Here is a 26,421-nt window from a genome sequence, read left to right on the forward strand (position 1 = left end):
GAGAAATATTCGCTGAATGTTCATCTTTTATTTCCCCAGGTACAGTTTTATTTTTTTATCTTTCGATAACTTAAAAATTGTTGAATGATAACTTCTACTTTATTCCAAGGTAATTTGAGAGCAGTTTTGTGTTAAGAAGTATTGTGTATGTGCATTTTATATATTTATTATTATTAATAATATTATTCATTGTTTTATATGGCACCATCATATTCTGTAGCGCTGTACATTTACATCAATGTCAGGGATAGTTGAAATTAATTTTGTAAATGTTAACAATTGCCCATAATTATTGTACCCAATGGTGGTACCCCTTGGTTATTGTGACCCTTGTGAGGAAGGGTTCTAGGTTTGTTTTACTTTGATGCTGTTATGTATCAGAGAAATAAATTAACACTCTTTGGGCTGAACTTCCTTCTTGGTGGCTCAGCTCTGCTTCCAAATGAACTGTTTGAGTGTAAATTATTTTACACATTTTAATTAAAACTATTAAATGCATGCTTGAGATGAATTAATTGGTTTACAATTCTTTTTTTTTTTTGCTCTGCTCTATTGTAATCATATTAAAAGTTACATTATATCTGTATTCAGTGTAATATTTAAAAAATATTATCTCTTGTCAAAAAACAATTTTTCAATTACATTTTAGCCTTTGAAGTAAAACAATGATTTTAATTGCAAAAGGTGCACAGCCAATGTCCCCATTTAACCTCTATTTACTGGGCTTGTTGACAACAAAAACATTATAATATGCAATATCAAACAATATTGTTCCTTTAAATATAGCTCTAAGGTGCGAGTGGAAATATAGTTTCTTTTAGAATGTTTTTTTTTTGTTATGAGAAGTACAGATTGTACGCCCTCTTATTTGGTTGGGATTGTTAGAAAAAGTAGGGGAGAGTCTAGCAGTATGAGATCAGTAACTCCAGAGAATACGAACTGCATGTGTAAAATACCGATGATGGAAGTGGGAAGAAGAGGATGGTTGAAAAAGCATTTTGAGATAAAAGCAGAGATGTAGAGGGATAAGTGTTGTTAATGGTTCTGTAAGAGAGGTTAGGGGTCTAAATGTGTTACTGGAATTTATAGGGAGCAAGTGGAGGGACTGAAACATTGAGGCAAGAATACTAAAATTAGTATGACAAAATTAGAGATGTTCAATATGGATTGGTCCAGACACAATATCTCAAGGGAATTTTTAATTAATGTAGTAGTGTCTTTTGTAAAGAAATTAGAACTTTAAGTAGTATTTTGCTGGCACAATTTGGTGAGTGACAGAACACGAAGGAGAGAACCGAAACTAGTCTGATACCAAGGCAGTGAACTTGAGTCTTTGGTAGATCATGCATTCAATACAGATTGAATTAGAGATATAGGAGATGGGGTAAAAAGTAGAAGCTCAGTCTTGAAGAGGTTAAGCTTAAGGTAGTCGGATACCATTCAAGATGCACAGTGAGTTTGTGAGGTGAGTTAGAAGAGAGGGTGAGAGTTCAGAAGAGGAACAGTAGAGGTGTGTGGTAAGTGTAGAGGTGGTACTTTAACCCAAGAGAAGAGATCAGCTTCCAAGAGAGGAGGCGTAGGTAGAGGGTAGTGGCCCAAGAGAGTAGAGTGAGAGTAGAGAGCTGATGAGCTAGTGTCAAAGATGGCAGAACATTAGCCATATCATAGATGTAAATGTGTTGCAAGATCAGAAACAGTATGGGTTTACTGAAGGGATATTTTGTTAAACTATCTTTTTTTTTCTTTGATAAAAAACTAACTAAAAAATAGACCAGGGAGGAGTTATTTGGCTTTATTAGCTTGGTTATTACAATAAAAGGTTTTGTATTCATCTTGTCCTGGTCCTGAACAAGGTTGTAGTTATTGGTATATTTTCAGACGAAGGTCTTATTACTAGTGGAGTACCTCAAGGATATGTATTGTGACCCATACTTTTTAATACTTTTATTAATGATCTTAATGGTAAGGTATGTATTTTTGCAGATCATACAAAATCTGCAACAGGGTAGACGTTCCTGGTAAAACAAACGTCATGGCAAGTGATTCAGCAAAGTCTGAGGAACATATATATATAGCTTGGAACACTGGTGTAACACGAGGAGTTGCAAGGGTTGCAACTGCCACAGGGACCATCACTCTCTAGGGGGCCTGTGAGAGACTACCCCTGCAACCACTTGTTCCTGTCTACTTGTGCCAGTTAAAAATTGCTCAGAAAGGGCCCTTGTGGCTTGGTCCAGGACGGAAGAGCCCTTCTAAGCAATTTTGAACCAACACCGGGAGACAGGAATGCAGTGGGGCAGGTATGTTATGTCACGTGACCCTGTGGGCAAACCGAGGCTCCTTGCAAGGAGTTGCGATCAGCTGAACCAAAGTGTCAGGATTCTACTCTGTCAGCCTAGACTCTGTACTTGTTCACCATCACATCTGTTTCAGCTTCTAGAGGTCACCTTTTAGAACAATCGTTAGTCTATATACTTATGACCTGACCAGCTGCATATGCCCCTGCTAGCAGCGTTCTGATTTTGATTAACCCATTGTGCTTTTGACTTTGTTCCTTGGTTCCTGATTTGGCTCTTTTACTTCCCGTGTTGACCCAACTTGTTCTGACTCTGCACCTGGATTCTGATTCTGCATTGATATTGTCTTTCTGGTTCTGACCTGGCTTGTCTGACTACGTCTGCCCTGCCTGAGGGCTCCCGGCCGTGTGTCCAGGGTCCTGCCTAAAGGCTCCTGGCCGTGTGTGCATTTTAGCATTTAGTTTTTTTCTTCTTTAGTCTAGATTTAAGACACTATATTGAATAAGACCCATTTTGTCTGCATTTAATCTCAATTTACTGGCCAGCACAGTCGCACAACGTTTAGCCCTAGTTACAAATACATAATATAGAATTTTATCATCCATGTTTGGGTTTTTTGTTGAGGCAGTGAATGTTAAACAGAAATAATTCTTTAATCAAATAAGCTTTTGATTCATAATATTTTTTGTCATGTAACACAAAAAAGCCACTTATAGGGGCCATGAAAGCCGAAAGTGACCAGTGCTTATTTTCTATAAGGTAATATTATTATATTATTTTATATTTATGAAAATAAACAAAAGTTCTTATATTAGTCTTAGAAATAACTATTTCTTTTTTACTAATTTGTTGTAACATGACCTGAGCAAAATGTTAATTTTGAGCAATCAGTACAAACATTTTTTTTTATTATAATATCACATTTACTAATTTACAGCTATAATCGATCTCTGGTACTGGTGTAGCACTTCAGTGGTTTAAACAATGTTTCATTTGCTATGAATAATCATTAGATGTGATTTCTATATTCTAAAGTAAATGTTATGGATCATTAAAAGGTATATTCCTTAATTTATAGGGAACATGAAAACCAGAAATGTATGGGGCGCAGGTACATATATAGGGAAAAAAACAAAAAACAACACAATATAGTGTAGATGGTATGTTCAGTACTAATTACTAAGTGATATATTGCACTCACAAGTGAAAGAGGCAAATCCAACCCATCAATATGGACTTTAAAAAACTTTAATGTTCTTCAAGGTGAATCTAAAAAACAAACTAAAATAGTGCAGTATCTTCTGGTAAAACAATAAATACTAATGGTAATGCACTCACAGTTTTCTCATGCACAAAGTGCATATGCAGGCATTTGGTTCAAAACTCATCAAAAAATGAAGTCCAATTGAGTCTTTCTACGCGTTTCGCCCCTTGGGCTTCCTCAGGAAATCAACTGGTGTAGATGTCTGTAAGTATCAGCAAATTCAGTAAAATCGGCAAAAATCAGAAATCTGTATGTACTTCCGTCCCTTGAGTCTGTTCTTTTATAGTCTTCTAGATGTGTATTTCCGTGTGTGTCATCGCGTTCTTCACCTTTGTCCTTTGTTGTCATCACGTCTTGTCTGTTACTTGATTATTTCCCCGTTTGTCAATAAAGATTGCCGGCAGAAAAAAGACTATAGGGGGCAAGGACCGCGTCACCTCTATGTACGAGGATGTTCAGCTCGCGTCACTCGGAAGACAGAGAAGAGGATATTAGTTCGCGACGTACATATTTCAGACGGAAGGGGCGTGAGAGAGTTAGATTAAAAGGAAAAAATATAATAATAATAGAACTGAAAACGAAGATCAAGAGCCGGAGAAACAACCGCGGCGTGTGTGTCTCGAATAGAGACCGAGATAAGATTTTAAAAAGACCGAGAGTCGTGAGGATCAACAATAATGAACGATCGCACTGTGTGTGTCCCGTGTGGAGGTCGGATAAAGAATTCGAGAAAGAGCACGGAGAGAACCCTATTTTATGAACCCAAGATGAATAATGTGACTAATAATGTCGGCCAGTATTATTTATATATTTATTTATTTATTTATTTATTTTATATTTTTATATTTATAATTTCCGGAGAGGTGTATATATAGAGAACCCTAGTATGTTTGTATGGGGCCATAAGGTGAAGAACGCGATGACACACACGGAAATACACATCTAGAAGACTATAAAAGAACAGACTCAAGGGACGGAAGTACATACAGATTTCTGATTTTTGCCGATTTTACTGAATTTGCTGATACTTACAGACATCTACACCAATTGATTTCCTGAGGAAGCCCAAGGGGCGAAACGCGTAGAAAGACTCAATTGGACTTCATTTTTTGATGAGTTTTGAACCAAATGCCTGCATATGCACTTTGTGCATGAGAAAACTGTGAGTGCATTACCATTAGTATTTATTGTTTTACCAGAAGATACTGCACTATTTTAGTTTGTTTTTTAGATTCACCTTGAAGAACATTAAAGTTTTTTAAAGTCCATATTGATGGGTTGGATTTGCCTCTTTCACTTGTGAGTGCAATATATCACTTAGTAATTAGTACTGAACATACCATCTACACTATATTGTGTTGTTTTTTGTTTTTTTCCCTATATATGTACCTGCGCCCCATACATTTCTGGTTTTCTTGTATCTTTTACACTTTGAGGAAGAGTGTCGCATGGGCAGCTGCGGTTCATACTAGGGAAGTATTTACACATTTATTTATTGATTATTTATCACATTTCACCTTAAGGAGCACGTATTTTTGGATTTCTTTTTTGTTGTTATCTGTTAATAGGGAACATGGAAGAATTCCAGACATGAAAAGCAAAATAAATTAGTTTCACAGCTATCTACGTGTTTGTAGCTGTGCAGGAAGTGTTACATAAACTATATATATATATATATATATATATATATATATATATATATATATAAATAGTTTATCTATATGTGACTGAAGAAAATCCAGCATTACAGCAATTAAAATATATTGCAGCACCCACCCTTCCCTCAGTAGAAACTGAACAGGGAAAATCCGGAGAAGTTAAAATCCATCTACATACCAAGTCCAAAGATACCACAAGACTTTGTTTAGCCTAAATACACTTTATTGCATACTAATTTTTGGCAGTAAGGCTTATATATACAGAAAGGCGACCGCCTAATATGTTCCACGCCCAAAGGACCCTTAATCATTCAAGTTATTGGAAATAAAAATAAATCTGATTGTTTGTGTTTTTTAATGAAAAACCAGGATTTTAAAAGTCTGTACGAGCGACTCTATTGGTCGCTCGTACAGACTTTTAAAATTCTAATGCAGCAACTTGTCAGGCAGAGACGACTGGTCTCCCTGCTCTATAAGTTAAATATCCGTACAAGCGACAGCGTTTTTATTGGTTGTTGGTACGGACTTTTAACTGTTGTAGCAGGGAGACCAGTGGTCAGGTTGCACCTTAAGGAGTTAAGGGGCCGTGCGAGTGACCCTTAAAACCTACGGATTTCCACTCCCGTTATCTAACGCAGCATTGGTCACCTGCAGGTTCTTCCTCTGGCATCAATTAATTGGTTGATGCCAGAGGAGGTTCCTGCAGGCGACCAATAGGCTCACTCGCACTGCCCTGACGACGAACCTACGAAATTCCGCTTCCGTCAACTTCTGCGATGCCGCGAAGATAAGGTAGGCTAGATGGGGAAGGGACCAAGGAGATTAGTAGACAAAGACGATCACGAAGATTCTTCGTGTTGTGTGTCTTCGTCTACGTTTTACCGCCGCTATCTTCTCTTCTTCATGTCTTCGGAACGAACACGAAAACGCACTCTTCGTGTTGGTTTTCATGTTCGCCCGAAGACGAATGCACAAGATTAGTTATTATAGGATTATTCTGGAACCACAGGGTCAGATGCCTGGATATGAATGTCAAATGCCAGGAAATGAATAAGGTCAGATAGCTTAACTCGTCCCCTATAAAAGCACACAAAGTCTTCTGTATTTTCTTAGCTTTATTGGGAAAGTCACAGAAATAAAGGCACTTGTTGGTTGTATAGTGTTGGAAAAGTGCTTCTCTAGAAGAAGGTGCTTTGTTATGAGTGGAAGTGCTTCTGCAAGGGGAAGGTAAAAACGGATTGCCTTGCAAGGGAGAAGATAATCAGAACCTGTACTCACAGAGGCTGCTGAGATAGAATGTCCAGGGGAGAGATACAGGGGAACAGGAAAAACACCTAGAACAAACCAACTACAGAAAAGTTGCAGGGGAGGAGGAATAGCCCAATCTCAGCTATGAGAATTGGAAAGTTGCCAGGGCAAACAGCCACTTAAAGGGAAAAAGGGAAATAACAAAATAAACAAACTTGTTCCATGACAAGGATATTATACAAACATTTCATTTTCTCATTATTATTACAGATATTGATCTAAAAATGATAATACATTTTGTGTAGTTTTTTTATTTTTAAATTTATCTATACAGATATGTCAAGACAATATCAACTGTAAAATGTTTGAGATAATCAGGCAAGCCTACTAATACACAATCTGCATGGGAAAAAGGTTATTTGTGAAATGCATAATCATGCTTTTTAAAATGAGAACAAATCTCAGCATGTGCTCTGACATAACATAAAATTTGATATAAAAGGAAAAATATAAAGAATTGCAAAGCTTTATCTGAAAAAACAAAAGCAACATCATTCTAATGCAAATAATGCACCACAAAGATTTGTTTAACACATAATATCTTTATATTTCTGCCAACTTTCTGTCATCTACCTGAAGGACCCATTTGTGATGTACCATCAAAATCTGCCCATTTTAAGTGGTGGCTTTGTGTTTTCTAATATGTCAACACTAAAAGGGCACTCCAGCCATCTTATGCACTTTAATCAAGTGTGTTTTTCTGCGTTTGATGTACCCACAAAAATTATACATTATTTTTTCAGTAACATGCAGGAAATAATATTTACATGAGTGCTTCTACACAGTAGGTGCCACTGACAAGCTATGACCAAATTTATGTTTAATTACAGATATACCCCATACCTAGACTGTCACAACCATGCCTTACATAGTACCCTATAGGGTAGTATTTTTGAATACTCCTGGCTTAAGGGTTTGTGTAGGGCAGAGCCTAGGGTCACTGACATCTGGGTGTGGCAATGTTTGTAACCCCTTCCCTTAACAAACATAACCCCTCTTACCACACCTATTTTATATGGCAATCGCTGAACCTCTTTCAGATTTTGACACTGAGGGTTGTACAACATAACTCCCATCAATATATACTGGTACGGTATATAACTCCCATCAATATAAATACTGAGCCTGACAGTGGTATACCACAAGTTCTATTGCCAAAAGAGTATAACTCCTATGATCATATAGTGATCCAGACAATGATCACATACTTGACGTATGTGAGCTGTAAAAAAGCAACAGTAAGGGTAAAGCTCTTGCTTAACCAGAACAGTATTTTCTGAAAGCTAATTCAGCTGTTTTAAAACATATAGGTTAAGTGAGGATCTGACAAGAGAATCTTCTGTGGCTAACCAATAGGGACAGATTAAGCTACATTAAAGTGTATTACACTGTGTGTTATGCACAAAAGGTGGAACATATTTTATACTTCATAATGGAAGACAATTGCCTTCAGGTATTATTTTGATTTTGGAAATCATGTCAATTACCAGAGTGTGTGGGTGGCGCTGCTTGTTAAATTAAGCTTTCTTATCATTCAAGGTCAAGTGCCAACTTATTTTATAGTTTAAGCAATACATAGTAAACCTATTGATTTCAGCAGTATGGTAAAATGCATGACAGCTCATCTCAAATATTATATGCAACTAAACTTTTCTTTAACCCCCAAAGTACAGTATGCAGTCTTACAGCTTTATGGAGATGTAGACATCAAGTCTACTGCCGTATGTGTCTATCATGCTATAATGATAAGACATACACTGTACCACCCTCAGTGTCTTAACCACTATATAATGTTGTGGTTGTGGTGATGGAAGTCGTGGTATACCACGTCAGGCTCCACATATATTGATGGGAGTTACACTGTACCACCGTCTGGCTTAGTATATATTGATGGAAGTTATGCTGTACCACCCTTAGTATGAAAATGTGAATAAATCACTGGGTTTGGGGTTTCGCTCAGTAACTTCTTTAAAGTCTCACCGCCGGATGTCACTGACACATTTGGTGTAATGCTGTGTGGGAAGTGGGTGACACTTACATGGTGAAGTTGGGGGCCCAAGTAGGTGGAGTACAAAATAGGTGTGGTTAGAAGTGTTATGCTTATTAAGAGAAGGGGTTAGCAATACTGCCACAACCACCTGGGGGAGGCACCAAAAAAGTTTGGCAACCCATTGTTATATATAATCTGTCATAAAGCACTTGACCCAGAGGGACTGTAACAATGACTTTTACTCCTACATACCCCAAGGCAAGGGACATACACAAACTCTATCAGCATTATTTATAAAATACTCAGAACTGCATATAATTCAACAGAACATATCAAGGGGCTGGACCTTTGGATGACACACATACCTGGGGTTGAAGGGGATGTCATCTGTGTAGCCAGTGAGGCAGCCAAAACATTACCAATGCCATCTTACAAGGAATTGTGTTATGAAATGGTACATGACATGTACCTGTCCCCAATGATTATCAATTTAATATATAGGTTGAAACACAATAATTAGCTGAAATATAAACAACTGTGTAGGAGGAATAAAACTGGGTTAGGAATAGCCAAACTCAGCTGAGCTATACCTCACAGACCTCACTCCAGACACACCCTCCCCCAACAGCTCAACCCAGACTGTTTAATTCAGTTTGACCTATATTACTAATGAAGTTACCTTTTGTCCAATCCCCAAGGACCACCTGTATCCCTACAAATATCACTATACGATATTTTTTGGAATGTACACTATGATTTAATCTGCAGTTGTTTATATCTCTTACATGTTCATCTTTTGAGAAAGCCCCGTGATAGGGCAAAACACTTCTAGCGTGCTGATGTCATCACATCCACCCAGAAGTGAATTTCTGCAGATTTTTTAACCTTCACCTCGTCTTTGATTGTTTCTTCCTGATTTATGGTTTGGAAATTGGAAGCCCTGAGTGCATTATACTGGGTGGGTTATATATAACGCTTTGATGTTGTATCTTTTTGTTTTACTCATTTTATGTTCAATATAATTTAGGACATCTCGTATTTGGAATATAAGTATAATTTTCATTTTTTTGGCCACTATTGGTAGTTATTATATTGAAAGTCTTTGCACTACACTTTTTTGAGTATTTATAGTACTACAAAATGTCAAGTTCTCTACCCTTGTTGTAATAGGCATATGGTCTATGCACTATGGATAGAGATGTATGCCAGTGATGTCACAATGACATCACCGAGCTCACTGTATTGTTTATTTATTTTACTTGTTTTTCATTTTTAGTTATATTTCATTAAATATAGTTTTTTTACTTTTTGATGTTTCTTGTTGTGGGAAGAGGACAAATATTGTTTCTTAATCTATTCCCTCTGAGCTCTCATAACCTTATGAGTATGCGCTGACATGGGTGCAAAATGTGCTAAGCTTTATTCAACCTGCATTTCCTTTTCCCATTGTTACTGTGAGCAAGTTTTCACTTTATCAAATATTTGAAGCAAGTGAGTGCAGAAATTTCCACTTTTTTATTGACTTCAGTTAGTGATCCTGCTGGATCAATACAGAATACATTTGCTGGTGCCCCCTTACAGACTGGAAACCAGATTTTCATGTTGGTTTATGATAGTTTAGATATCTAAGCTCACACCTAATCTAGAGTATTGTGTTTAGTTCTGAAGACCTCATCTCTTGAAGGAAATTGACCTGTTGCAGAAAATTTAGAGCAGAGCTACTAAAATGATGAATGGTTTGCAGGATAAAAATAATCACAGAAGATTAAATGATCTCAATGTGTATAGCTTGGAGGAAAGAAGGGGAGAGGAGATGTGATAGAAAAAGTTTTAATTAATTATTAGTCAAAATGAACTGTAAAGATGGTTGGAGGAATATAGTGTGTTTTAAACAAATTTACATTTCCTCAACTGACCTCCGACCTGTCCCAAAAATTGCATCCTTGATGACATATCACTAATTGAATTCTCAATTTCTCCAAGACCGGGCTTTTAGTTATTTCCTGGTCTCCTCTGTCTCCGCCTCATGGTATATCCATCACTGTCAAAAAAGCCCAATTTTGCTCTGTGATTTATATGTTAGTTGCACTATTGTAACATATTGAATTTTACATGTGCAATATGTAGGAAAACATTATTTTGGCCACGTCTAACTTCTATTTTCTTCCTATTCAGTTTAACATATTTTATTTACAGCTCTTTAAGAAGAGAAAGTTTCCAGTTATTCTCTAGAAATATTTCCAAATTCATATTTATTAAATCTACTCAGCAAAAATACACAATTCACACTTCAGGCTAATTAATAACAAAAAGTACTAAAACTTGTTGTGCTCTACTTCATTGGAAACAAATTGTCCCTAAAATACTTAAAAGGTATTTGTTATTACATTTTTGAAGAATATAATTAATTATCTAAGGTCTTCATGCAGATTCCAATGAATTTGTTTAAAAAAAAAAATAGTACTTAGCATAAGTGCCATTTAATGCTGTACACAATACTTGTCAACTCTATGCCAAGAAACTGCAGATAATTAAAAAATCTGCATAAAATATAAGTAGCTTTCTCTGTGTGTTTATAATAAACTAATTTAAGGGCCCTTCACTTAGTTCTTCAATAAATTACAATACTTAAGGTTTCCAACATCCTTTACTATCATTAAGGTTTTTTTTTTTCCTATCAACAAAGGGAATTCACTCTCTTGATGCTTCTAATAGGTCCAGGTATGCTAATGAAAGAGTATTTAAAATAACTTGAACATGTGCACAGTTATGTAACATTACTGTGCACATGTTCAAGTAATTTTAAATACAAGCTTTCTTGTTTAGATATGCAAGACTGATTTGCAATAAACATTTGGGAATGGGCCAAAAAACGATTCAGACAAATCTTGTGGTTCCTTTTTGGCCCATTTGTTTTCGGACAACAAATTCCATTTTCTGCACATTTGTTTCAGACAAAAATAGGGGGCATTTTAACTTTAGAAACAAAATTAACTGTCCGACACCCACATTTACTTACACTTTCTCAGACTTCAATCACTCTCTCACACTCTCATTTTCGTTAGCTCTCTAATGCTCCGTGAATGTCTCTTTACCTTCTCTGCCAACCACTGCCACTTTCATGTCTCGCAGCTCCACTTCCATGTCTTGCAGCTCCATCTCTGTGTCTCGCATCTTCTTGTTCTTTCTTCTCTTTTCTTTCTTCATCTGCATCTCTGCGGGCATTACTTCCTGACAAACTCCTGCCAATGGTGGAGCTTCTGAAGAATGTCATCAGAAGCTCTGACATTTGTTTGGATGTTCACAAAGAGCTTCTGGTGACATTGTCTACCTGGGGGTCAAGGTCATTAGGGGAGAGGTCGTCACAGGAACCTCCACCATTTTAGATGACATTTGCCCGGAGGCCATGTCCATACAGATGCAGACAAAGAGAGAAGAAATAAAAGAGAAAAGAGAAGAACACAGAAAGCAGATGTAGAACAAGAATATATGAGACATGGAGGCAGAGCTGTGAGACATGGAACCATAAGTGTTTGGCAGAGAAGGTAGGGAAACATTCTGAGAGTGTGTGAGAGAGAGTGAATGTGGATATGAGTGTGGGAGAATGTGGATGAGAGTGTGAGAGAATGGAGGTGAAAGAGCCTGCACATTTCTGATGGAAATTCAGAGAATTTTGCTTTTTTTTTGTTAATTTTATGGGGGGGTATGTTCTCTTTTTCAGAATTCGAATGCACCACTATGCATTATTGGGGGCAATATCACTAAGATTTGAACTTTGAAGAGGAACAACTAAAACCATTAAATGTAATTCATGCAAAGGATTTTTTTTACATTTCACAACCCATTCATTCTTGTTAAATCTTTTTTTTTGTTCACAGAATGTTGCAAGCATTGTGTTAAAATTAAAGGGGCTTAGCTGTACAGAGATGAGTGTTCTAGTATGATAAACCTAATTAGATGTAAATTATTAACTTCTTTGTATCTCTTACTAATTAAAAGACCACACCAACAGGAATGTTATGCTTATATGGCACAATGAGCCTTTCCATAATGTTTGCAAAATATGAGCACTTTAAAACTAGCAGTATTTCATGCTGTTCCAAAATACAGACTAAAGAAAAGACCTCAAAAGACTGAAACCAAGAACATTCCTTCAACAGGATATTACTCATCTTTTTCAAAAACTATAATATTCTCATATGCCTGGGAACAGAAACCTTCCCCAATGAAGCTAATGAACAAGTTTCTATAATTAGAACCCCACATTTGCCCACTTACCAATATATGTATACACTTACCCACATGTTTTCAGATAGCTATTTTTCCACACTTGTACTAAGTTGCTCCTTGAATGACCCCACTTATGTATTTACTATAAATTCTGAAGTGCTAACCCCAGTGAGCTTCTGCTGCAGGAAGTGCTTGATGGACCATGTATTATATATAGTTAAATCAGTGAGATTTCTTCAAAGTCTCTTCACTCGTTGAATTATGAATTATACAATACCAGCTTAGGTGGCTTAAGTGACATCAAATAAACGTTGTCAGGTACTTGTAAGAGTCTTGTATTTTCTTTATTCTTCAAAGTGAAAAAAAGTTGATCTAGCAAAAACATACAGAGTAAATGCCAGAGAGTTTCTGTTGCTTGTCATTCAACTGAAAAGAACAGATAATTTAAAAAGAATTAGAACTAATAAACACATTGCCTGCTGCATGTCCATCTGTGTAAGTGGCTCATCAGATGGAGTTTCAAAAAGGTACTTCACTTTTTTATGCTTTGATGTTGTGTTGACAGTTTGTGATGCATAAGATCTCGATTTAATAAAGCATTTTGCTTCATGGATGGTGTTTGAGGCAATCATTAAAAACAAAAAAAACCTTTAAATAATTCATGTTTAATCCAGGACTATCTCAAGGGTTCTGGGTTGAATGTGGTTTTGAAGCATCTTGAAACTGTAGTAAATAAAACCTCCAATGTTGTAGCTATCATATAATCTGCTTGTCACTTGTCTTAAATTTTACTTTTCACAACGTTATTGGTGAAATCTAAATTAGCTGTTATATTCAGTAAGCAATATAAAGTGGGCCCTGGATAGACAATTCAGAAGAGGGGCCGCATGATCAGGCCTGGATCGTGTTGAGGTGCATGATCACCTCATGGATCTTTTTGGATAGGTCAGGGTCTTAGGGGGGCATGGGGTTAATGTCACAAGGAAAAGGCAGAACAGGAGATTTTCCCTCCCTCCCTTTGTTTTTCTTCTGATTCTTGGTGTTATCGGGGAATTGAGGTTCCAGGCATATTTTTTTTATGGTTGGTATATTCATGGTATGTGGGTGAACTCATCGCGGTTTCTCATCCGAGGTATGGAAACCGTGATTATTGTGTAGTTTGAAGGACCTTTTCCCACGGGCAGGGTCTCAAGGGAATGAGGGGGCCGTTGTGCTTACACCACGTGCTAGTGCGGTTTACTGCTCTTGGTTGGTGTACGCGGCAACATGTTCATGTGAGTTCCGGTGTGACATGGAACAGTTGATTAAGTCATATGGTCGTTGTGCGGGGTTGTGTTTGTAACGTCCATGGTTACAACGTTACAATAAGATGTATGTTTTACGTTTTAATAAAGTTTTACGTGTCACAGTATTTGATCTTAAATAAAGCTGTGGCCATTCAAAAACTATTCGGTTGTCTGTGTTTATTTGGCTTTTATTATACTTAATAATTTATCAGACCAACAAAGGTATGTGCCTATGGTTCTTGAGTGCATGACAACTGTTCACGACAGGCGCAGCTGCATAGGCCACACAGCAGAGAGAGGTGGCATAGGTAAGCACACTTACATCATATAGCTGGTGACCATACCAACAGTGGGCATGCCTCTGCTTCTGGGCAAGCAGAGAAAGCACCAGGAACAGCTCACAGAGAGGCCAGAATTATGAAGACAGATTTGCTGAGAAAGAGAAGAGTTCATCTCTTTTTCTCTGCCATTCTATCTACATTATTCTGGCCTCTTGGTGCACTTCCGCAAAAGGGCAGAGCCATGGGAACAGCCTCTCCCTCGCTCCGCCAGTCACATTTATTGGGAAGCGAATAAAGAGAGAAGACACAGGGAGAAACAGACAAAAAAAGAAGGCAGGAGAACAGTCAAGTGAAGAAGCTGCGTGAAAATAGACAGGGACATAACCAGTCGGCGAAAAAGGTTGGGAGACATTGAGAGAGCATGAGAGTGAGAGAGCGAGACTGAAAAAGAGAACAGAATTCAAACAAAAATTTGGAGCTCTTTGCTTTATTTTTGTTTGTTTCAAGGTTTAGACATTAATGGCTGTGTTGAGTTATATTTGACGGGACAGCAAATGTACACTGTTATACAGGCTGTACATTCACTACTTTACATTGTAGCAAAGTGTCATTTTTGTTCAGTGTTGTCACATTGTCACGTGAAAAGATATAATAAAATATATACAAAAATGTGAGGGGTGTACTCACTTTTGTGAGATACTGTAAATATAAACATGAATGCCTTGGATGTGGAGAAAACCACCCCATTGGCGGTGACAATTTATGTAATGCACAGGTGGCTCAGACTAAAAAAGCAGTGAAGATTATATAAGAGAGTTTTCTTTTTAGCTTTTGAATACCTTATGAGGCCAAAGAAAAGGGTTTGTGACCAAAAATTTAACTCCTCTAGGGATTACCCTTTCTTGGTCAGGAAATAGATTTGGGAGATACACCTCCTTTGGGACAGATGGGTGGTGGGCGTTTTTTGTAAATATGCATGCCCTCTTGAGAGAACAATATTCTCATATTGTTATTAATAATGACACATCCTCTTCATTACCTGTGATCTCTCTGCAAATACTAATTCTTGTACTACTCTCCAGTCCTTCGGCAAACAAACTGCTTTGTGCTACAGCCAAATATTTTGACACATTGGACCAGAGCACTGCTGAAATTTTTCTGCACCCAGTTCCTGTGCTTTCGTGAATAGTTGAGTTAATTGGCCTTGTTTCCACAAGGTATGGCTTTTTGGCCACCAGCCTTCTATAAGGACCACTTCTGACTTCTCCGCACAGTAGATGGATGTACCACGGTTTCACTGTTTTCTGAGAATGCTGAGCTGATGGCACTGCTGGACATCTTTCCATTGCAAAGGGAAGTAAGCATGATATGTCTTTCATCTGCTGCACTAAGTTACCTTCATCGACCACTGTGTCTAGATTTCTCAATACTTACCGTTTCTTTGTGCTTCTTCAAAAGCGCAAAAAACAGAAGATCTGGAAACTCCTGTCTGCCTTTAAATTTCTACCTGTGTCTAGCAATGGTGTGTGACTTTTGACATTAAACCGTCTTCAGAAATCTCACCTTGTTAGTAAGTTCTGCTGTTCCTCACCCAGTTTTATTCTTCCTATACAGCGGTTTCTGTTTCAGTTATTCATTGTGTTTCAACTTACATATTAAATTGATGGTCATTAATTGTTTAATCGTACAGCTAACTATGTGCCTACAAAGTCTCTGACAGAGCAAGTGTACCTAGAAGAATGTATGTTGTTTTGATGAAAAAGGGTTGTCACACCAACTATTGACTTGATGTAGATTTTTCTTTTCACTCACTTTGCATTTTGTTAAATTATAGCTAAGAAATACCATTACATAAGTTATGGTGGGTAAAAGGTGATGGAAACCCTTCCACTTAAATTTAAGGGGTAAATAGAAGTATTATTAAACACCCATCTACACACACCAGACAAGCCAGAAGGCTTGCTTTTCTTAGCTACCCCAAGCCTCATACTATTAAGCCAGTATCACAACCTCATGCTGACGAGTCCCATGAAGGACGAAACAGCTGTCCATGAGTGGTGATCTGGCTATTGTACCTCTTTCTGAGTTTTGTCTAAAGGCTGTCTTGTACAGCGGGCAATTACTTTCAAGGAATCCATGTATAAAGTGGATATAGAGGCAAAGGTGATAATTGTTAACCTTGTTTGCATGTGCCTACCCAGAATCCCTTGTGGTTGTGAAAGCACCATGAGATTTCTGAGGGAAAAGCAAGCCTTCTGGCTTGTCTGGTGTGTGTAGATGGGTGTTTAATAATACTTCTATTTACCCCTTAAATTTAAGTGGAAGGGTTTCCATCACCTTTTACCCACCATAACTTATGTAATGGTATATATATATATACATACACACTCTCACACACATACATGGCTATACATATGGTTATTTGTTTCTTTTTATTTTTTATCTATCACATAAAAGTGACTTAATGCCATCTCCAGTTTTTCATTCCATTTTCTATTGAATAAACAATATTGTGCATCTCCCCAAGTATGAGAAATTGAATCATATTGATATATATTGCTCACGTACCCAACAAAATGTTTGCTTCTAAAACATTCTTGCGTAGTGAATACATTTTCATTTTAGTGGTAATTTATCATTTTAAGTTCTTGTGGTTTGTTTAAAAATGTGAAAGAGTGACATGAAATAGTACTTATATGGGACTTTTTATATAGTATTAGCACAATAACTCAAAAGGTATTGCACTTTCATGAACACTACATTGTTCCTCAAGATGCCTTCATTAATCAAATAAACTTGCTACAAAGCATACATATTTCTTAAAGAAATGGAATCATAGCAATTGTCTGAATTTCTAAATACTGTATATTTTATAGCAGTGTGTGAAAATGTTGACTTTGTCAACATTTGTCACTGTGCCTGTAGGAGTCTAATTATCTTTGCAGATATGGCCTTGTATTTGTGATGTTGAGGATAGAAATGTATATTGAGCATGTTATGTTGACAACTCTGAGGAACAGCAGGTTGTAGCATGAAATGTAAGTTTTCCATTTTACCAATTTTTTCAACACATGGTCCACTAAAAAATATGGTATATATTTCACGTGTTACATCAAAAACCGATGCATGTATACCTGGATTCTGGATATAATACATAAAGAGATGGCATCTTTGAAATTGTGATGCTTTTCTTTGGTCGATGACACACAAAAGGTCACCCTTAAAATCCAAGATACGAAAACAATGTTTTGTTTTTTCACTTTACCTATTTTACGGGAGTTTCAACAGATGTGATGATATGATTCACTGAAATGTTGTCAAAATGACAATGACATTTCCCACTGGTAATACCTGGACCATCCACTGTAACACAAAGCATCTTATCAGTGTTATATATGACAACTGGATGATTTTATATGGGATGTTATCAATATGTTCCCCAAGTGTCTCGCTTTGCAATTTTAGTATGATGCTATCTGTAATCTGATTCAGATGCTACAAATATGTATCCTAGCAACATAATAAAATGGGAAATATACAAATCATTAGGACCTGCTTGGTAGAAGATCTGTCAGAGAGGGTTTCAAAACTGGTTGGCTATCAAAAAATCCCCTTAAAAAAATAAAATATTTGTTCAAATGTTTGTAAAATGATAAAGCTGAATTAACAAATGTTTTAAGTATGGGCTACCTGCCTATATAGAGGTCAGTACATGTCCTAAATATAAGGGTTACATACCTTGGTTCAATCCTGGACAGATGTTGGGCTAGAGCTATAAAATAAATGCTATTTGTCTTTTAATGAAATGATTGAAAAGTGGCCAAAATTTTTGTCATTTCAGCATCCAGAGTTTCCAAGTTAATGGCCAGCTGTGATTAGGATGCTAAACTATACAAAGATAGCTCTTTCAATGACTGCGTATTTGAAAATGTTCAACAATTACCAGAGTCCTTGAACAACATACTTGCAGTGCCCATGAAATTAAGGTCATTGTACATTATATGCAGCAAAGAGGAATAAAAGTGACAAGACTTTAGATGTAGACCCTCTAAATTAAATGGAAAGGGCTTTGGATATTTGATTTCTTTGCTCAGAAGGAAAGCAGTGTCTGAGCTAAAGTTGGATTAACTGATTTCACCTTGAATACCATTATCTAATTTTGTGAAAGTATTAAAAGAAGCATCCCATGAGTAAATGTAGAAGCTAAAACACTTTTATGCATCATAATCGTATCCCATTTTATGCTTAACTGAATGTTCAGCGAGTCAGTGAGGACATACATCATTGGAATCGAGTCTTTGAGAACATGGTGATTTAAAATCTTGCTAAATTGTGAAAATTGCTTAAAAACCATAACCTAAGCCACTGGTTTCATTCTTAATTAGCAACTTAAAGCTTAAAGGTTTAGAATGTATTTAGAACAGATTTTTCTTGCATTATAGATTTTTCTGTAGCATTAAAAACTACCTTGCATACAACTGAAGATTTGCCTGGAAAACAAATTGTCATTCCTTTGTCAGGGGATAGTTTGTGTTAATGTACTGGATTTTTGGCCCATATTTGCATGGTATATTCAAAGGCGTTTGATTAAAAAAGCCCCATGCTTTTTATTCCGTTCTCATTCTGGCCCAGACCCTTCCTGTACATGTTCATGCAATAGGGGATTCCATCACACCATACGGCCATGTATTGCTTGGCCTGCCACTATGTCAACTTACCCCAAGTTTGGTGAGTTCTATCTAGTTTTTACAGCTATATTGCTTACAAAGGAGCTGAATGTTACATACCATATCATACATCAAGGAAAAGGAAAGGAAAATTTAGTATCAATGTAAAACACGCAGCTAACACAAATGTTAAATAATGTAGATTAGTAATATTTCAGTTTGACTATAGTTGTAAGTGACTTCACATTTGGTTTGAGAGTCTGCAAAAACCCTTTGATATACCTAAATACTTATTTGTTTCCACAGTGAGCCCAGTGGCGTTCTACATGTGCCACAAGCATCGAGACTTGCTTAAAAGCTAGTGTATAAGCTTCATCAAAGGGATGAATTTGGCAGATCTTAGAGTGTTCCTTGTAAATATCCACACTTCAGGTGCTTGCAAATAATTGCAAACATTAGATCCTTGCAAACATGAAAAATATGTTTTATGCAAATTGTCATAAAGAATGTCATTAGTCAGGACAGATTTTAACTTATGAGTTTGCCTAGGCAAAGGTGTGTTTTGGGTTTTTTTTGAGGAAAAGTGAAATTATTTTCATTTTTATTAATTATAAATTATTTACAATTTCACTAGTGTAAGGCATAATATACATGTGGAATTTTGTTTGTTAAATGACCATCATATTTCATTCACCTTCACTATAACAAGGAGGAATGTTTACTATACATTGCAAAAGTCAAACCCCAGCGACCTTCTGCCCTGGCCATCCCTATGTAATGTATGCTTATATTAGTGAAATTTTTCATTACCCATTGAATTATACATTATGCAGAGCATAATAAAGGGGAAACATCAACTCTACTTTAGTAAATAAACACCAAAGCTGAAAATAATATATCCTTAATTGTTAAGCATATTGTAAATTATAGTTTATTGTAAGGCCCAAAGGGTCCTCTAGCTTCCAATTTGTTTAAATAATATACTAAACTATAAAAGAGAATGGCATTTTACAATGGTTTGATACCCAAACATTGATAGCGTCAGATCAAGCACATTGATTTATTTTTAACCTGATCATTAAACAGGTGCAAATGGGCCAAAAATGATTTGGTTTAATTTTTCTCTTAGTTTTTGGCCTGTTCATTTCGTTCCCTGTCAATTTAGTTTGACTAAATATTCGGGCATTTTTGATTCGGGAACGAAATTCAATGCCCAGTGCAGTCGTTCACTCTCCTGCTCTCTAAATGTTTTGCTACTGTCAGGACTCGGGTGATCAGGTCAGGTAGGAGCCCATGCGCAGGGGATACTTGGGGTTCAGTATGTAACCCACGGTGCATGATTATGCAAACAAAGACACCACAAACAGAAATCCAGGTAATGCAGTGTATTTCATGTATATAACAGGACCAGCAAATAAGGGTAATATAGTCTAAGCAAGTAACCGAACGTATGGCAAAATAAAATACAGGTAATAAGTCTTTTGGCAGGGAGCCCGCTTGGAAGGGCGCGACAGACAGAGAGCCCCCTTGGAAGGGCACGAAAGGCACACAGCCCGCTTGGAAGGGTACAAAAGGCACACAGCCCGCTTGGAAGGGTACAAAAGGCACACAGCCCGCTTGGAAGGGTACAAAAGGCACACAGCCCGCTTGGAAGGGTACAAAAGGCACACAGCCCGCTTGGAAGGACACAATAGCAGGGAGTCCACTTGGAAGGACACAATAGCAGGGAACCAGAAACAGTACAGGTGCAGAGCCACAGCAGGAAAGTCCATAGACTTCAATACAAAGGCCCTGACTGAAGGGCAGGGCAGGTTCATGAAGGCAGGGTAATCCAGGTAACAAGGCACACCTGAGTTCTGAGTGCTCCAGAGGGCGGAGGGTGGCCACTAGTGGTCGCAGATGTAAACGCCACAGGTATAAAAAAAGCCATGGTTCAGGCAGTGAAAAATTGGTTCCTGACAGTACCCCCTCCCCAAGGAGCGGTCACTGAACGCAAACAGACTGAACAAAATCTGTACACCTTTAATAAACTGAGCAGAAGGGTGTACTTAACGTGATTTCTTCTTCTTCTTCTTTTTCGGTAAAGCTTGTTCACAGATCTCCAGGTCTTCCTTTCTGATTATATTGCCGTTAGAGGTAATAACACAATCGAAGGAAAGGTTATCTGTGGTGCAATTGTAGGTCAAATTAGGACTGGATGCTGAAGAAGTTGAGGAGAAGCTATGATTCAGTGCTTTCTCTTTCCATGTACCAGGGGTCACATAGCTGCCCTGTACCCAGGGCACCACTGAGGGCAGTTCATTATGGGAAGCATTGATGGAAGGCCCCTTCTTACCCAGAGATGGAATAGGGTCATGCATCTTTGTTACCAGTCCAGAGGTGATACTAGGGGCTATGGTAGTCTCTGGTGTATCACACTTTGCTGAGGTAGCAGTGATAGGAGTTGCAATCACGGCTGAACAGAAAGCAATAGGAAGTTCATCCATATGGGAGCAACCCACACTGCCACAGACTGTAGGATCACAGACGCTGCATTCCATCACAGAACAATCATCAGGCTTCAGCTGGACATCCACCGGAGTTTGAGAAGCACCAGGAATCACCAGGGTTGGTATATACTCCATGGGTTCACTATCCTGGGGAATAAAGCTACTTCCCCTTTTAGCAGAGCTCTGTAGTTGTGACGTAGACTGCTCAATCGGTACAGAGGGTTTAGGAGGTTTCAGAGGACATTGGGTGATCCAGTGTCCCTTTTTGCCACAGTAAAAGCAAGATTCCTCATCACGCCTTTTTTGCAATTCGGTTGTGGTAAGGGGTTCACGTTTCCTAGATTTCCTAGGAGATTCCTTTTTAATACTGGTAACAGGCTTGTTGGATTTCTCAGGTGATGTAGCAGGTGTAGGTGAATGGTCTTCATGAGAGTGATTGGAGTTGGAGTCCCAGATTTGCATTAATGATTTGCACAGTTCAAGCAAGCATTCTCCTATCACTTTGATGACTGAAAGTAACCCCGCAGACTCCTTGTAATGGCCTTTGTATTCTGTCAGGACTCGGGTGATCAGGTCAGGTAGTATCCCCTGCGCATGGGCTCCTACCCGACCTGATCACCCGAGTCCTGACAGCTACATTCTATGCCGACCACTTCAGACCTCCATGGACATAAACCGGCTGGAACATCCGCCCATATGGCGGTGCTGTGGTGACGTTCTTCCCGATCCACCAATTGGGGAAGAGGGCATTCCTGAAAGCCTTTAATTAATCATGTTCACCTGTGCTTCAGGAGAAGAGTAGTATTAAGTAGTCTGTTTGCAGACTGACTTTAGCCCTGTTGAAGTTGGATGTGCAGTGAAAGTTGCTTTGGCTTTGCAACGGTCCATGTGTCTAAATGCCATGTTTAGGGAATGGAAAAATTGCAACATTGTAACAGCTATGTATCGGGAGATGCAATGTGGAGGACTCTGAAAGGACTATGCAATAGTCTTTATGTCTCATCAGTGAGGTAAAGCTGGTCTCCCTCTAGGTACCAGCAAAGTGTTTCATCTTTAGAATTGCATTTTTTTCTTAGGGAGTGTCTCTTGGGGTTCCTAATGTAGAAACTATATACAGCAATGTGCCAAACTGTCTTAATCAAGAATGCATAACTCATAAATAGCTTTCTTTCCTGTGGGCACTCAATTAACTCACATGACTCACATTACAGAGGGACAAAAAACCTCCACCAATATATATCAAACTAACTCCAGAGCAATCTAGAACGGAAATGCGAGGCATATGTTCTTTGAAGTAGAAAGTATTGGTAGAAGATGCATCGTATGCTTAAGTCACACTTTATGTTATACTGTACTGCTTACTTTTAGGACAGTAGAACACTGTGATACACTTAAGCCCACAAACAGTCTGAGTTCCTACAAAAGAGGAACACTTGGTAGGTATGGATCACTGTCAAGTGTTCGTCTTCAACATTCACAATTGTTTTCTCATGGTTTTTCTTTATATTTCTCACTATATCTGTAACCAGTTTTTTATTTTATTTTATGTAAATATTTGGATTCAATTGGTTTCGTATATTAAGATTTCAAGCAAATTAGTCTGACCTACTGTCTTACAGGCTAATAAACTTCTATACTGTGTAATTGAAACAGTAATTAATTATTTACGTAAGTTATAAAACGTCAATATTTTTTATTGTGCCCAGTAAAGCTGATCTGTACTGAAAGACACATTTGAAATTATAATCCTGAATAGAAGAGTTCCAAAATAAACATTAATAATATTGATTGAAATTGATATAAAGCATATAGTCTGCATTTCAACATGATTAGGATGCGTTTGCAAAAATGTATTTTAGCAGAATTCTTTATGACCTTTAATTAACCCTTTAGATATAGAGAATTTCCATATCAGTTTTAAAACTATAAAATCTATTTCCTTAATTAGAAATTGGTAAAAAGGAATGAAAGAACTAAAACTCCTTTTAAAACTCGGCTTTATCTTGTACATAGAGGGCTAAAATAACCAAAATATGGTTGAATTTAAGCTCTAGACATCGTTGACACCCAATGCTAATGTTCAACAGACAAAACTGGAAGCTGGCAGTAGTTTAGATTCAGTGTGCCACCAGAATGCTCAAAATGTATGAATAATGAAACCATGCTTCTCAGCTGTCCAGAGTCACACAGGGCTCTGTCCCACAAAGCTGAAAAGTAGAGATTGGTCCTGCAGTGTGCCAGGTCGTCTTGCTAATCCCCTCCATGGTCTTCTTTGCCTTGTCTACTGCTTTCCTGGAAGTGATGTTACATCTGGGGGCATAGTACAGCAAAATAGACGGTGATGCTAAGCATGAAGAAGATTAAATGAATGGAGAAAGAATATGACTGGGGGGATGGCACTGAAAAAGTATGCCTACAGAAACAGGGTCAAATCCCGATTTCCTTACCTGAACAGTACAATAAAACTGTCTCACTAAAGAAGAAGTTGACAGGAGAGTTGCAATTTCATTCCTAAATACTCAAATATATTAAATTTTTTTCATGGCCATTTTATCACTTTTCATGCGGCCATTTTACCATCCAATATCTTCCAAGATTTGAAGCAAAATTACATAGCTTGAAACACTGGTGTGAACTTAATGTGATATATGCATCTGCTAAAAAATGAATTTAACAACATCCCCAAGTACATCAATACCCCACACTCTTTGGGGAATCTATGGCCCAAAAACGATATTGAGTAATTACTGCCACTGTAGTGTTTAGAGCTGTAGCCACAGCAAGAGGTCTTTTTTTATCCTACTCTATTAACCCTTCAAAATTACATAACCAATATTTACAGAAAATAGCCTTGAATAAGTTAGCATTTCATCAAATGTGGTATTTATATTGATCTAAAGGTCCAAGGTGCTATTTTATATGGCTTTTGAAAACACTATAGCTGAATGCAATGTTTGTACTCCAATTGAAATTAAATTTATGTGGCTAAGACCACACAGGGATATTTACATTCAGTGTGTTTGCAGATGGAAGAAAATTGCATTAAAAGATAAAAAGGATGTTTTGTCTTTCATCTTGCTTTAATCTTAGAAAATATTTGACAAAGTACGGATCAATATTGTGAGGGAATGTGTACTGTTCTGAAAGAAAAAAGTTAAATCCTGTGCCAGTCCAGAGGCGTATCTACCGAAAATAGCGCCTATGGCAAGCACTGAAATTGCGCCCCTGTCCAAATATCTAAAACCCATTTATTAGCCCCTGCTGCCCATATACATATAAATATTAGTCCCTGCTGCCGATATATATATAAAAAAATAAAAATAAATATATAAATAAATATTAGACCCTGCTGCCGATAGCAGGTATAGATCAACACACAAACCCAGATCAATTGAAATTCACTTGTGATCTCAGCACTGAAGGTATATATCAAATAAACAGAATCAGACATACAAATCCTGTATTTGCTGGTATACAATAATAATATATGAAACGTAGCATCGCAGGTATAGATCAAATAAATACATGGAAACTGAATAAGACATATTAACCCTGTATTTGCAGGTATACATAAATAATGTATGGAAACATAGCATAGCAGATATGGATCTACAGAATAACACAAAAACCCAGCTTTGCAGGTATAGATCAATTGGAATTCACATAAAAACACGGCATTAAAAGGTATATTTAAAACCCCCTAAATTACAGGCATAGATCACAGGTTGCACACCCCAAAGCCAGCCCTGGCGTCCACATTGCCCGCATAGAACCTGACCAGCACCCAGAAAACACACATAAGATTTGCCATCTTTGTCCCCAAATAGCCCAGCACAAGTCAACTTTGTCCCCAAACAGTCCGGCCTGTGCCATCTTTGTCCCATATACACCCTGCCTGTGCCATCTTGGTCCCCAAGGCTCAAACCTCCTGCTAGTGCCATCTTTGCCCTTCCACAATTATACATCTATGATACACACAAACACTTTTACAGTCACTCACTAATTCACACTTTCATTCAGACAACTCATCCACACATTAACTCGTGCTCTCCCTCATTCAGACAATTCATCCACACATTAACTCATGCTCTCTCTCATTCAGACAATTCATCCACACATTAACTCATGCTCTCCCTCAGACAATTCATCCACACATTAACTCATGCTCTCCCTCAGACAATTCATCCACACATTAACTCATGCTTTCCCTCATTCAGACAATACATTCACATATTAACTCATGCTCTCCCTCATTCACTCAATGCATGCACACATTAATCCACTCTTTACTTATATCACTTTCTAACCCTCTCCCTCTCTTATCGCTCCCTTACCCATCTCCTTCCCTTATCACTCCCTTACCCCTCTCCCTCCCTTGTCACTTTCTAACCCCTCTCCCTCCCTTATCACTCTCTAACCCCTCTCCTTCCCTTATCACTCCCTAACCCCTCTCCCTCCCTTATCACTCCCTAACCCCTCTCCCCCTTAGTAGTTCTCACCTTGAGGTCCAGCGACGGGAGCACGAGGCTTCTGCCTTCTTGCACTGCTACGGTCCCAGCTGCTTCACTGCTGAGCGCCTTAATATGACATCATATTTCGGCGCTCAGCACTGAAGCAGCGGGCACCAGCGAGTGGGTTTTAAACGCCGTATTTTTTTTTTTTTTTATGCGGGGGAGAACGAGGGGCGCCGAGCGGTTGCTAGGCGCCCCTCTCTCTCCTCCGCATCAAAAAAAAAAAAAAAGACGCCGTTTGAAAGCCGCTCACTGGCGCCCCTTTCAAATGGCGCCTATGGCAGGAGCCATAGGTGCCATACCCTAGATACGCCTCTGGCCATATTTCCTCCATATGCTCTGATTAGTTTCCTAGAAACCTCTGTTGTCTATACTATGAAATATTATATATGTTTTTTATCTATATGTTTCTGTACAATAAAATAATATATTTTAATATA

At 37.8% G+C, this 26,421-nt stretch overlaps 1 protein-coding gene across 1 annotated transcript in view; it reads left to right on the forward strand.

The window, feature by feature from the left end:
• Window positions 1–26,421, forward strand: part of LOC149299892 (glypican-6-like) — a 248,546-nt gene that overhangs the window by 109,785 nt on the left and 112,340 nt on the right. The gene's annotated exons all lie outside the window — the stretch shown is intronic.

Source organism: Sceloporus occidentalis, unplaced genomic scaffold, assembly GCF_023333645.1.
Source record: "Sceloporus occidentalis isolate IW3139 unplaced genomic scaffold, rSceOcc1.0.p SCAF_27, whole genome shotgun sequence".
Lineage (NCBI taxonomy): Eukaryota > Metazoa > Chordata > Lepidosauria > Squamata > Phrynosomatidae > Sceloporus > Sceloporus occidentalis.